This window comes from Myotis nattereri (genome assembly GCF_964212035.1).
Source record: "Myotis nattereri genome assembly, chromosome: 1".
Classification (NCBI taxonomy): domain Eukaryota; kingdom Metazoa; phylum Chordata; class Mammalia; order Chiroptera; family Vespertilionidae; genus Myotis; species Myotis nattereri.
Genome location: NC_138075.1, coordinates 102,192,850 through 102,205,675, shown reverse-complemented (window position 1 = coordinate 102,205,675; position 12,826 = coordinate 102,192,850). Strand labels below are relative to the sequence as shown.

At 42.3% G+C, this 12,826-nt stretch overlaps 1 protein-coding gene across 1 annotated transcript in view; it reads left to right on the top strand.

Moving 5' to 3' along the window:
- Positions 1-476: 476 nt before the first annotated feature.
- The window catches only part of ITGB1 (integrin subunit beta 1), a 62,774-nt gene continuing 50,424 nt past the window's right edge, over positions 477-12,826 (top strand). The window contains exon 1 of the mRNA XM_081100801.1: positions 477-765. The gene's annotated coding sequence lies outside the window, so the exon portion shown is untranslated. The remainder of the gene's footprint in view (positions 766-12,826) is intronic.

Genomic DNA, 12,826 nt, shown 5'->3' with positions numbered 1-12,826 from the left:
CTAAAACTTTCCTCACCTCCATCATTCTCGGTACCCATCTTCTTTCTAAGTCTTCACCTTCCTCACAGACCCAAGTCAAGAAAACTGTCATTCCGGGAAAACAATATTGGTTTCACCTAATTCCCTTCCAAAAGGGAAACGTTTGGGGCCCCATGAACCACTACAGGTTAGGGGACCATCTCCAAGTTCCTGTAGCTAAAGGGACCGGGTGAGTCCAGGGCAACGGGACTGTGGGCTGTTAGAGAGACGTGCAGCCTCGGGACGCAGAACCTAAGACCAGCTGGAAAGCCGGAGCGCGGTGCACACGCCTCACCCCACACCCCTCCCCTCGGCACAGGAAACTGAGGCACCGCGCAGGCCCGGCCAGGCGCGACCCCCTCCCCCGCCGCGGGCCGCTCCCCACCGGGCCCACTCCTTTGTCCCGGCCTCCGGCTTCCGGTCGCCTCCTCCCGCCCGGCGCGGCCAGCGGCTGACGCGGCGCGGGAGGAATGCATTTCCGGAGGGAGAGGCGGCGGCGGCAGCGGGAGGAGCGGGCGGGGCGCTTCGAGAAGGCAGGGCCGTAGGGGTCCTTTCTGGCCTGGAGGCGGCTCCGGCCCGCGAGTCCCCGCCTCTCGCCCGGAGGAGGAGGTGGGGGAGGAGGAGGAAGAGCCGCCGCCCGCCCCGCCCGAGATCTAGAGGCCGCGCCAGACCGCGGGAGAGGCCGAGCGGGAGCCGACAAGCCACGGCCCGAGCGCACCGCGCGGGACCGGACGCCTCCCGGAGAAGGTGGGGACCTGGGCTGGGCGGGCGGCGGCTTCGGGCTCCCGTACGAGGGCGGCTCGGCAGGGACCTTTGTGCTGGACGGCGGGGCTGGTGGCCTGGACCGGAGCGGAAGTGCGGGCCGCCCGTGTCCTCCGGACCTTCCCCGCCGCCCCTCGCTGCCCAGACGCCGGCGCCCGAAGGCGCAGAGCCCGCCCCGCGCCTTCCGAGGGGAGGGCGGCCGGTCTGGGCGCTGTCACTTCGGGGCTTGGGGCTGCTTGCGGAGTACCAGGACCCCACACCGGCCACCCTGACACCGCCACTCAGAGCGGTCGTCGCCGGACGCGTGGCTGGGCTCCGGTGGGCCAGGGACCTCGGGCCGAGGGCGTTCCCTCGGCCGACGGGGCGCGAGCCGGCGAAGAAGCGGGGACTCCCTGGCCGCTGGGACTGAGACCCGCCCGGGCCGCGTCTCCTCCAGTCTGAGGTCGGCTGCTTTTCCTTTGCTCCACGTTGAGTTCGGTGATTAGCTTCCAGGATAGGGGCTTGTTCGTCCCTCTCGGAGTGGAGTCGGTGCAGCCCTCCGCCTGTGGCGGGGCGAGTGTGGGCTGGGCCCGGCCCGGCAGGCCCAGAGAGTGGGCGGGGTGGGGGGGGGCGCAGCGGGCGTGGGGTGTCGCGGGCCTCGGCGGCCATGGCCAGCGCCCGCGGAGGGCCGACGACGCGCGTCCTGTCCTCGCAGGGCGTCCCCCTGGGTCTCCGGGAGATTTAGTGCCCGTCGCTGCCGGATCCTGTGTATTGCGTGTCCTTTCTTATGCTTCATAATGATAAGTGGTGTTTTAAACAGTACAAGTATTTTATGCCTAAACAATTTTTATTTTACCAAGTTTGTGCTTTTGAGTCAAAACCTAGCACTAATTGGTGGGATCACTGGTAAATGATACTTTCGGCTTCCGTTTCCGCATCTCTAAAATGGGAACAAGAATACTTACATTAATAATAAAAGTAATAATCACTGTAATAATGACAGTGAAGGCCATGCTTAGCTCAGTGCATTTTATGTGTATTTTCTTATTTAATCGTGGAACCGATCTAATGAAGTAGTTGCTGTTTTATCCTATTTTACAAATGAAGAAACTGAGACACAGGGAGTATAAGGTCATCTAGCCTTGAATGGAGAAACCATGGGGTCTAGCTCCATAGCCCATGTTTGAATCACAGGTTACAGTATAGTTGTAAAAATCAGATGTAAAATGTGAAACACTTGGAGTGTATGATCAAAAGTTGACACCTTTTCATCTCTTCTTGGTATAACAAAAGATTTTTAAAACTCAATATGTAATTGATACCCTCACTGGTAAGGTTTCTTTGGGCCTGCATACCACATAGATATTTAGGTGCATAGAATTGCTTCCTGGTTTTTGACTGTTTTGATGGCACAGAAATAACATGTTAAATAAATTTTGATTAGGCATCTTTCTTAAACTATTTATGGCCTTTCTAATAGATCACACAATTGATCACTTTTAGGAATTATTAAGGAATTTTAATTGGAAGTTATCTAGTGTACATTTGTACATTTGTGGACATTAAGGTGCAGAGGGGACAGGGACTTATCTAAGAGTCCCACTATATTCATATTTTCAAATAATTTTGGTTCATTGATCAATATTAAACAAGTGAAGATGCAGTGATGAAGAGGAAATGGATGAAACAAAGTGGTCTTTTGGTTACAGGCATTTGAGGAGAAAGTCATTTTACTTATCCTAAAATTCAGTATAAAATGGAAGACATTATTAGAATAGTAGTTTAAAACACGGGATGTGGTTCATACTTTACTTCTATAAATAAAAAGCAAATAAACTCTAATTTAGAAAGGTCATCCATGTTGACTTCACAGACCTAAAATCTTAAGTTCTTGTAATGTTGATTCTTTTAAAAAGAATGTTAAGTTGTATATTAAGATTGTTTTCTAATCTCCCTCAGCTTTCTGCACATGAAAAATATAGAATCAACAACATTGAAATCACTGGATTTAGTAATTTTAAAAAGCTTTCTTCTTAACTTTCTGGTCACTAATTAAAATCTGCCCCTATTTACCCTCACTGAATGAATATGTAGTTCTATATTGGTGTCAATACATTCCTAACTCTGTAAGCGACTCTGGGGACTCAGATCTGGTCACTCTATAAAACGAAAGTTAATCAAATAGTTTAACATGATGCTGGTTTTCATGGAATGCTTGCCACTTAATATCTTTTATTGTTTGGCCTCTTGTCAAATAAATGTGGCTCACAGCATGGGGGAGTAGTATAATATTCTATCAGAAGATTTTTCATTAATATCCTGTAAGAGCACTGGTTTACTCTTAACTACAGTGCTAGAGTGATGAGTTTAAACATCAAACTGCTAAAAAATTCAGCACTTTGAATTCTGAGAATTTAAATTTCTGACTATGTAACAAGCTGAAATTATCTGAGAGGATTCACATGGACTGTTGTTGGAAAGTTAGGATTAGTCAGGTTGTTGGTAAAATGCTAGAGGATTATATTGTGCAAATATGTAAATATCTCTTGTATTAGGTTTATTTTGACATTGGCTGTATATTGTGGGGTTTTTGTGTATTGCAGAGGTGGGAGTCTTGGGGTAGGAAGGATGCTTTGACAGGGGTAAGGGTAGGGAAGAGTAAAGGGTCCTGAAATAGTATCTGTAGATGTAGAAAACTAAAAAAAGAAAAATGATAGTATGTACTTCTATTAAAGGAGGTGCAGCTCATAAAACCCAGAACATTAGCAGCCTTAGATTATTTCAGTAGACAAGTGAAAAAAATGTGGTATCTTCTTTCAGGAGCTGTGTGCAAAAGGAGCCAAACTGTATTTGGTAAAGTTCTCATCTTTTTAAAGTTGGCTAATTCTAAGACTTTTACAGAGTCAAGTTTTTTGTTTTTTTAATTTACATTTGTATTGTCTAAAGTTTTACCTAAGTCTTCTTTTTCCCCAATTGACCCTACCCCTAGCCCTCACCCCCCCCAGTGTCTGTGTCCATTGGTTATGCTAATATGCATGCATACAAGTCCTTTGGTTACTCTCTAACTCCCCCTCCCTCCCCTACAATTTGTCTCTGGATCTATTCTTGTTCATTAAATTATGTTGATCATTATATCCCTCATATGAGTGAGATCATGTGATATTTATCTTTCTCTGACTGGCTTATATCGTTTAACATAATGCTCTCCAGCTCCATCCATGCTGTTGCAAATGGTAAAAGTTCCTTCTTTTTTATAGCGGCATAGTATTCCATTGTGTAGATGTACTACAGTTTTTTCATCCACTCATCTGCTGATGAGCACTTAGGCTGTTTCCAAATTTTAGCTATTGTAAATTGTGCTGCTATGAACGTAGGGGTGCATATATCCTTTCTGATTGGTGTTTCTGGTTTCTTGGGATATATTCCTAGAAGTGGGATTACTGGGTCAAATGAGAGTTCCATTTTTAACTTTTTAAGGAAACTCCACACTGTCTTCCACAGTGACTGCACCTGCAGTGCAGGAGGGTTCCTTTTTCTCCACATCCTCACCAGCACTTACCATTTGTTGATTTGTTGATGATAGCCATTCTGACAGGTGTGAGATGGTACCTCACTGTTGTTTTGATTTGCATCTTCTTGGATGATTAGTGACTTTGAGCATGTTTTCATATGTCTCTGGGCCTTCTGTATGTCCTCTTTCGAAAAGGGCCTATTTAGATCCTTTGCCCATTTTTTGATTGGATTGTTTATCTTCCTTTTGTTAAGTTGTATGAGTTCTCTGTAAATTTTGGAGATTAAACCCTTATCGGAAATATCATTGGCAAATATGTTCTTCCATGCAGTGGACTTCCTTGTTGTTTTGTTTGATGGTTTCTTTTGCTGTGCAGAAGCTTTTTATTTGATGTAGTCCTATTTGTTTATTTTCTCCTTAGTTTCCATTGCTCTAGTTGCTGTATCAGTAAAGATATTGCTACGACAAATGTCTACTGCTTTGGTGCCTGTGGCTTCTTCTAAGATTTTTATGGTTTCCCGTCTTACATTTAAGTCCTTTAGCCATTTTGAGTTTGTTCTTGTGTATGGTGTAAGTTGGTGATCTAGTTTTATTTTTTTGCTTGTATCTGACCAATTTATTGAAGAGACTCTCTTGACTCCATTGTATGCTCTTGCCTCCTTTGTCAAATATTAATTGAGCATAATGGCTTGGGTCGATTTCTGGGTTCTCTGTTCGGTTCCATTGGTCTATATGTCTGTTCTCGTGCCAGTACCAGGCAGTTTTGAGAACCATGGCTTGGTAATATAGCTTGATATCTGGTATTGTGATCCCTCCAACTTTGTTCTTCTTTCTCAGGATTGCTGTGGCTATTCGGGGTCTTTTTTTTTTATATTCCAGATGAATTTTTGGAGAGTTTGTTCTACAGAGTGAAGTTTTATTTTTATTTTTTAAAAATATGTTCTTATTGATTTTAGAGAGGAAGGGAGACCGCAACCCAGGCATGTTCCCTTAGCCAGAATCGAACCTGGGACCCTTCAGTCCGCAGGCGGAGGCTCTATCCTCTGATCCAAACCGGCTAAGGCCAGAGTTAAGTTTTATTAATAGAATAATAAAACGTGGGTTTTTAGAAGTCAACTACCTTGAAATTTTATTTTTTGTCTGTGGCTTTACAAGATAAGGTTAACTATTTTTACCAATATGCCAAAGCATGTGTATATCATTTCATCGTGAAGTGTGTGTGTGTGTGTGTGTGTGTGTGTGTGTGAATCAAAGAAAGTGTTTCAAATGGCTATTTGAAGCAGTGTCTGTGTATGTGTATTTCTTACTGTAGGGACATTATACAGTTTCTAAAATGTAGGTTCTTGAACTGCAGGAATGTTTTTATTAAGGTTTATAATATCTTATATATTGCTGTGGATATACATGTATTTTACCTTATATGTAAATATGCGTATATTTTGGGTGCCTGTATGTATGCTCAAAATATTTTTAATAATAAAGTTGAGTGGTCAAAAAGCTTTGGAGATCATTGTAATGTATAGGAAATGATTTGGTTGGGGGTACAAGAACTACTGAATTTAGGAGGGAGAATTGATAAAACTTGGAGTTTGATGTAAGGGAGATGAGAGAAATCCAGTGATACAGTTTCTGGTTAGATGATGCCATTCGCCAAGGTAGGCAATATGACCACAAGGGAGTGATCTAGTTGACTGAGGGTGAATGAATTTATAATGCTGAAGGTTTTTTTTAAGGTGTGCATGGGACATACATATGTAGAGATGTTTAGAGTGCAGAATGGCAGCACACACACAAAAAAGTCTGGTTGGTAATTCTTATCTGTAACTGCTAGATGAAGCAATAGGCTGCAGGTGAAAACACCGATGGAGAATGTAGAGCAGCGGTTCTCAACCTTGACTGCACATTAGAATCACCTGGTAATCTTTTTAAAATCCTGATTTCTGGGCGTCATCCTCCGGAAATTCTGTTTCTTTGTTATGGGTTGGGGCCACAATATTAGTAACAAAGAAACAATTTCTGGAGGATGAGGCCCAGAAATCAGGATTTTAAAAAGTTCCCAAGTGATTCTAATGTGCAGCCAAGGTTGAGAATCACTGGTGCAGAGCAAGCATGTCAAACTCAAAAGCTATCGGGGGCCAAATAAACAAGGTTTAAGTTTATGTGGGCCACAAAAAACAAAAGTTTCAATTTTAATAGAAACATAGGTTTATTTTGACAGAGACATACTTCGTACATAGGGCTGAAATAAGTGAGTAATCATTAACATAAAATAATAGAACACTTTAATAAAAATTAATATTTTTTCTTGAACATTAACTTACCAGGCACTGAATAACTACACAAATTAATAAGCACAATGCAAATAAACCTATTTTTCTTGTTCTCTGAAAGCGAAATATTTCCTCTTGGCACACCAAACAAGTCAGTCCAAGACTAATGATGTGGCAATCGGCTGCTAAAATATTTGCTGCTAGTATTAGTGGAGAGAAATGGTGCGCCTGCGTGTAAGGTGAGGAAGGGAAATGAATGCAACATGATTATAGTAATCAGTCATTAGCGAATGTTGTTTGTTATTAATAACTAGAGCCCTGGTGCACCGGTGGGGTCCCTAGGTCTGGCCTGTGGGGATCCGGCCGAAACTGGCTCTTGGACATCCCCTGAGGGGTCACGGATTGTGAGAAGGTACAGGCCAGGCTGAGGGACCCCACTGGTGCAGGATCAGGGCCAGGGAGGGACTGTGGGAGGGCTCCAGGGCATGTCTGGCCTGTCTCCCAGTCCCCAATGGGCCAGACCCCAACAGCAAGCTAACCTACCGGTTGGAGTGTCTGCCCCCTGGTGGTCAGTGCGTGTCATAGCTACTGGTCGAACAGTCGCTTGGGCTTTTACGTATATAGATTATGTATAACAGGGTATTGTAAAAATTAAGTTACAAAATTTTTATTAAAATGTTTCTTACATACTGTTATATTGGCTGGGCCACAAAAATAGTCATTGTGGGCTGCAAGTTTGACATGCTTGGTGTACAGTTAAAAGGGGCCAAGGAGAACTTGGGAACACTTGGTAGTCAAGGTCTGGGAAGATGCAAAGGAGTCTACAAAAGGATTTCCCTTCCCCAGTTTCTAATTCCTTTGTGTGACAGTTCAATGAGTGACTTGGGTATTTGTGGGTTTTCCCTTTGGCATGTATGGTTTAAGGACAGACTGACTAGTCTTTCGAGATAATTAGAGAAGCAGTTTGATGCAGTAAGGTTTCTTGATTGGGAGAGAGGAGACACGGGTTTCAGTGCAAGTTCTGCCATTGACTTTCTCTATGACATTAGTGGAAATACTTCACCTTCAAATAAGGCTTTGGTTTCTGCATTTATGCCAGAAAGTAGTGGTCTCTACCTTTCCCACATTCTGTGAGTTGAAAGGTAGCTGCTGCTTGACCTGAGCACTGCAGAGTATATATATATAGCTCTTCTCTTTCTCCAATGAACAACCAGTTTCTGTGTCATCACTATAGAGGGGGGAGGTGCTGTGCCAAATTATCCTTTTAAAGGAAGCCTGCTGCCATGGGCAGTGTGGCTAAGTTGGTTGGAGCATTGTCCTGTACACCAGAAGGTGGAGGGTTTGATTCCCGATCAGGGCACATACCCAGGTTTCTGTTTCCACCCCCAGCCAGGTTGCATGATGTTTCTTACATTCATGTCTCTCTCTTCCTCTCTCTAAAATCAATAAAAAATTTTAAAAAAAGCCTGCTTATGCTAAACAGCCAAATCTGTTACTGTTTGCTCTTTGTTAGCTTGTACCTCTGTTGTACATTACATTTTAATCTATCTGTATAGTGAGTGCCAGTTACCTGAAAAATGTGCTAAGTGTAGGAGCAAGAAGTTGTCATGGACCTTGCTGTTGAGTATACCAGTATTGTGGAGTTGGGATAAGTATGTTCAGTCTAGGGAAACATAGCAAGTACCAAAGAATATTTTACACAATGTACCATATAAAATAATATTTTTTAATAGATCCTGAGAAAAAGATCAGCTCTGGAGTAAGTGATTTTGGAAGGTTTTGTAGAGGAGCTTATAAAGGTAAGAGCAAATATGTGGATAGATGGGTGACATATTTAAAGGACAGTGTAGTACAAAGCAGAATCTAGTCTGATTTAGCAAATATTGTTTGATTACTTCTAAAATGGGAGATCAGAGTACTTGTAAAATTGATTTTTGTAAAAATTTTATACTTTGTTGGGTGGAGTAAAAGGATTATGTTGAATAAATCTAGGATTAAGATGCAAAAAAAAATTATTGAAGACCTGGATTCTTGCCTCCAGTTCTAGTCTGATGAGGTTCACAGACACAAATACAATTAGTGATAATAGAAGTTTTATAATAGAATTAAAGTAACACTTTATTATTGAGCATCACTAAAGGTTTGTCATTCACTGTGCTAGGTACTGTTTAGTACCACAAAGAATGGAGTAGTTAATTTTGCATATTGTAGTTGGAGAAGAGATGAAGAGTCAATGAAGGCCAAAATAAAGCCAGACAGGTAGAAGAAAAGTTAGTATTTAATTTTTATTTATTTAGTATTTGTTGTAGATAATGTAGTTTCAGTGGAGTGATGAGGAAAGTATTTACATGAAAAAAATTTGGGTAATATACCGTTTGAAGTATGCAAGTCATATGTCAGTGATAAGTTTATTGAATGAATATGTAAACAACTTAGCTTTCATACTCTATGAAATTAGGAACAGTAATTTTTTAGCGCTCCAATATTTTATAGTTTATGTATGACATTTCATATTATGAATTTAGTGCTTCTTTAAAAGGTGATGGTGGGTCATATTTCATTATTGCAGGAAGAGACTAGTTTAAAAAAGTGCATTTAATGTTATTTTAGGGAAACACATCAAAAACACAATAGGCGATGGATTTGTGCTTCTTAAAGAAGCATGGGTTTTAAAAGATTGAGAACCTTTTACTAAGTAGACACTTGGTTTCTTACGTTTAGAAACCTATGACCAGTGAATGAGTAGGAAACTAAGAAGAAAGTTCAGTAATCAAGTAAACTGTGATCTGCACATCACTATAAAGATATTTGTTGCTGAGAGCTTTCACACTCATGGTCATATTTTATGCTTAAAACAGTTCTGAGGTAGATATTATGCCCAGCTTACTACTGAGTAAAATGAGAAAGTTATTTTTCCCTATGTCTAGTTAGGTTTTAAAACATTTATTACATATTTAAATCATACCCAGCACTGCTTGTTCTACTCCACTACAAGACAGAGAGGAAATGTGACAAATGACATGGTCAACATTTATTAAAGTTTTGATTAAGTAAGAATTTTGGAGTGGCCCACTTAAAAAGTGGATAAAATTACACAATTTGGGAACTTAGTTTACAGTTCTCCTTAATTGAAATTATGTGGAAGAAATTGTGCTTTCAAGTGCTTATGGATAACTTTTTTTTGCTAGCTCAATTCATAGTTATTTTTGTAAATTTGCCTCAAAGTAAAATTTCCCAACTGAAACAGTTACTAACTTTTTCTTTTCTACTCAAAGGGAAAGGCAACATCTATATATTCTATAGACATACAAAAGTATAATGAAGAAACAGCTCACTAGGCTTGTTTGAAGAATATCAATTGCTTGGTGATGTCTTTTGAGTGGAAGGAGGAACTGGGAAGAATTAAGTTCAGGAAACTTTTCATGTTCATTTTGGACCAGCGCTTAATAAAATGGCTTATAGCTTTGTTTAAAGAGTTTATTTTTCTGCTTATATTTCAAGTTTGCCTTTCTGTAGTTTTGGAGTTTATTTTGTGCCCTTCACCAATTTTTTAAATTTAATGCTTGTTTTTTTTTTTTATATAAGGCTATCGTTTTCTGGGAATGGTGGTGGTATACCAGTTGTCTGTTCATTAGATCACCATTGATTGTATAAAAATGCATCTAATTGTTTTGTATTATTTTGCATTCTGTATGGTTAAGCCTCCTCTTCCTGTCATGATTCTGTTCCCAGTGTTTATAAGTTCTGTAGAGGATTTCAACTTAAATTTCCTTTCTTACCTATGTATATTTTTCCACCAGTTACATTTTTTATCATAAAAGACCTACTTGAGATTTTTTAAATTCCTTGAAGAGCATAATGAATGCATCTAGATCAGCGGTTCTCAACTTGTGGGTCGCGACCTCTTTGGTGGTTGAACGACCCTTTCACAGGGGTCGCCTAAGACAATCCTGCATATCAGATATTTACATTACGATTCATAATAATAGCAACATTACAGTTATGAAGTAGCAATGAAAACAATTTTATGGTTGGGTCACAACATGAGGAACTGTATTTAAAGGGCCAGAAGGTTGAGAACCACTGATCTAGATGTTCAGAGATTCTCCACTTTCTTTTACTTTTTGTCCTTTCGAAGTTTTTCATAGTTAAGTATCATGCCCTTCCATCCCCCCACTTTCAGTGATCTTCAAGGCCTTTTATTTGCCAGTCAGAGGACCGATGTACGGATTTGTGCCCAGGTGGGGTCCCTCGGGGTGGCCTGTGGGGATCGGGCCGAAAACCATAGTCCAATGCTGCCTGCAGCTCCTACCTGCCACTCCCACTCATCATGGCCCCACTGCGCCTAACCCCACTGCGCCTACTGTGGGCTCACGCCCAATCAGTCCAGATCAGGAGAGGCTCGTGCCGGTGCAGCAGTGCTCGCCAGCCATGAGCCCTGTGTCTGGCGCCCTCCCGAGAGGAGTGGCCTGCAGAATTGGGCCTAAACCGGCTCTCCGACATCCTCCGAGGCGTCCCGGATTGTGAGAGGGCACAGGCCAGGCCGAGGGACCCCACCGGTGCACAATTGGGGCCGGGGAGGGACCACAGGAGGGCTCCAGGGCGTGTCCGGCCTTGTTTCACCCAGACCCAATCGGGGTGATCGTGGCCGGCCGGCCGGCTGGCTGGGGAGGGATGCAGGAGGTTGGCCACTTGGGGAAGGACTGTGGGAGGGCTCCAGGGCGTGCCCGGCCCATCTTGCTCAGTTCCAATGGGCTGGATCCCAGCAGCAAGCTAACCTACTGGTTGGATTGTCTGCTGCCTGGTGGTCAGTGCACGTCATAGCGAACAGTTGAGCAGCCTTAGCATATCATTAGCATATTATGCTTTGATTGGTTGAACAGTCGAATAGTCACCAGATGACTGGGCACTTAGCATATTAGGCTTTTATTATATAGGATATGTTCTATATCCATTCTTTATCTTCCTTTTGCACTTGTGTGGTGATAATTGACCTTCCATATGCTCATTTTCCTGGAGAAGATGGGTATTTTGTCTTCAGTCTGTTATTGTGTAATTTTCTTAAAGTATCTGGTGTTGTTATGAACTATTCTCAGATTTCACATTGTTTTGGGAACCTATAGCTTTGGAGCGGCCAAACCTTTGTTGTTGGAGCTCATTAGTCTCGAAGCCTTTTTTCTTCTTGGTGGGAGTAGTGAATTTTAGGAAGTTTCTAGTTCAGGGTACTGTTTATTCTATTTACCCACAGTGAATGGAAAGTATTTCAAATAAGTACTTAGTTGCATCTTTGCCTTGGAATACTTAGCATCTTATCTTCTCTTTCCTGTTCTCTGTCCCCCCGCCACCCCCCTTCATCCTTTCTGCTAAGTTTTTGTTAATTATTAACTCTAACTTATTATTTGGGCTATGACAGAGGTGGGGAAAAGTTTGAGTTTTAATTGGTCTTTCTGTAAGGCAGTGGTTCTCAACCTTCTGGCCCTTTAAATACAGTTCCTCATGTTGTGACCCAACCATAAAATTATTTTCGTTGCTACTTCATAACTGTAATGTTGCTACTGTTATGAATCATAATGCAAATATCTGATATGCAGGATGGTCTTAGGTGACCCCTGTGAAAGGGTCGTTCGACTGCCAAAGGGGTTGCGACCTACAGGTTGAGAACTGCTGCTGTAAGGAGAAAGGTGCTCTTGGCTCTGAATGAATTCACCCCCAACTCTCACCCTCACATTTGATGGTATCCTTAGAGATCAGTAGGATTTTTCACATTTCCTTCAATTTATGCTCTGCCATCTCATTGCTTTCTTCGTGGGGCAAAGTGGAATGAAAGCAGACCTTCCAGCCCCAGTCAGGCCTTCAGATGACTGCAACCCAGCTGATGGCTTGGCTGCAACCTGGAAGAGACCCTGGGCCGGAACCACCTGCTAAGAATCTCCTAGATTCCTAACTCTCAAACTACAGGATATAATAGATGTTGTTGTTTTAAGCTGCTAAGTTTGAGGGCAGTTTGTTATGTAATAGTAGATAACTAGAACAGTGGCATTTCCCACAAAATAAGGGAAATTTACAGTTGCATCTGATATGTGGAATCTAATGAACAAAATAAACTAACAAAATGAAAACAGACTCACAGATAGGGAACAGACTGACAGCTATGAGAGGGGAGATGGTTGGGGGGCTGGGCGAAAAAGGTGAAGGGATTTAGCAAGAATAAACAGACCCATAGACATAAGGGTTTCCCAAAATTCACTCAAGATTTGAATTTTACGCCATTTGTGCCATAAAGTGT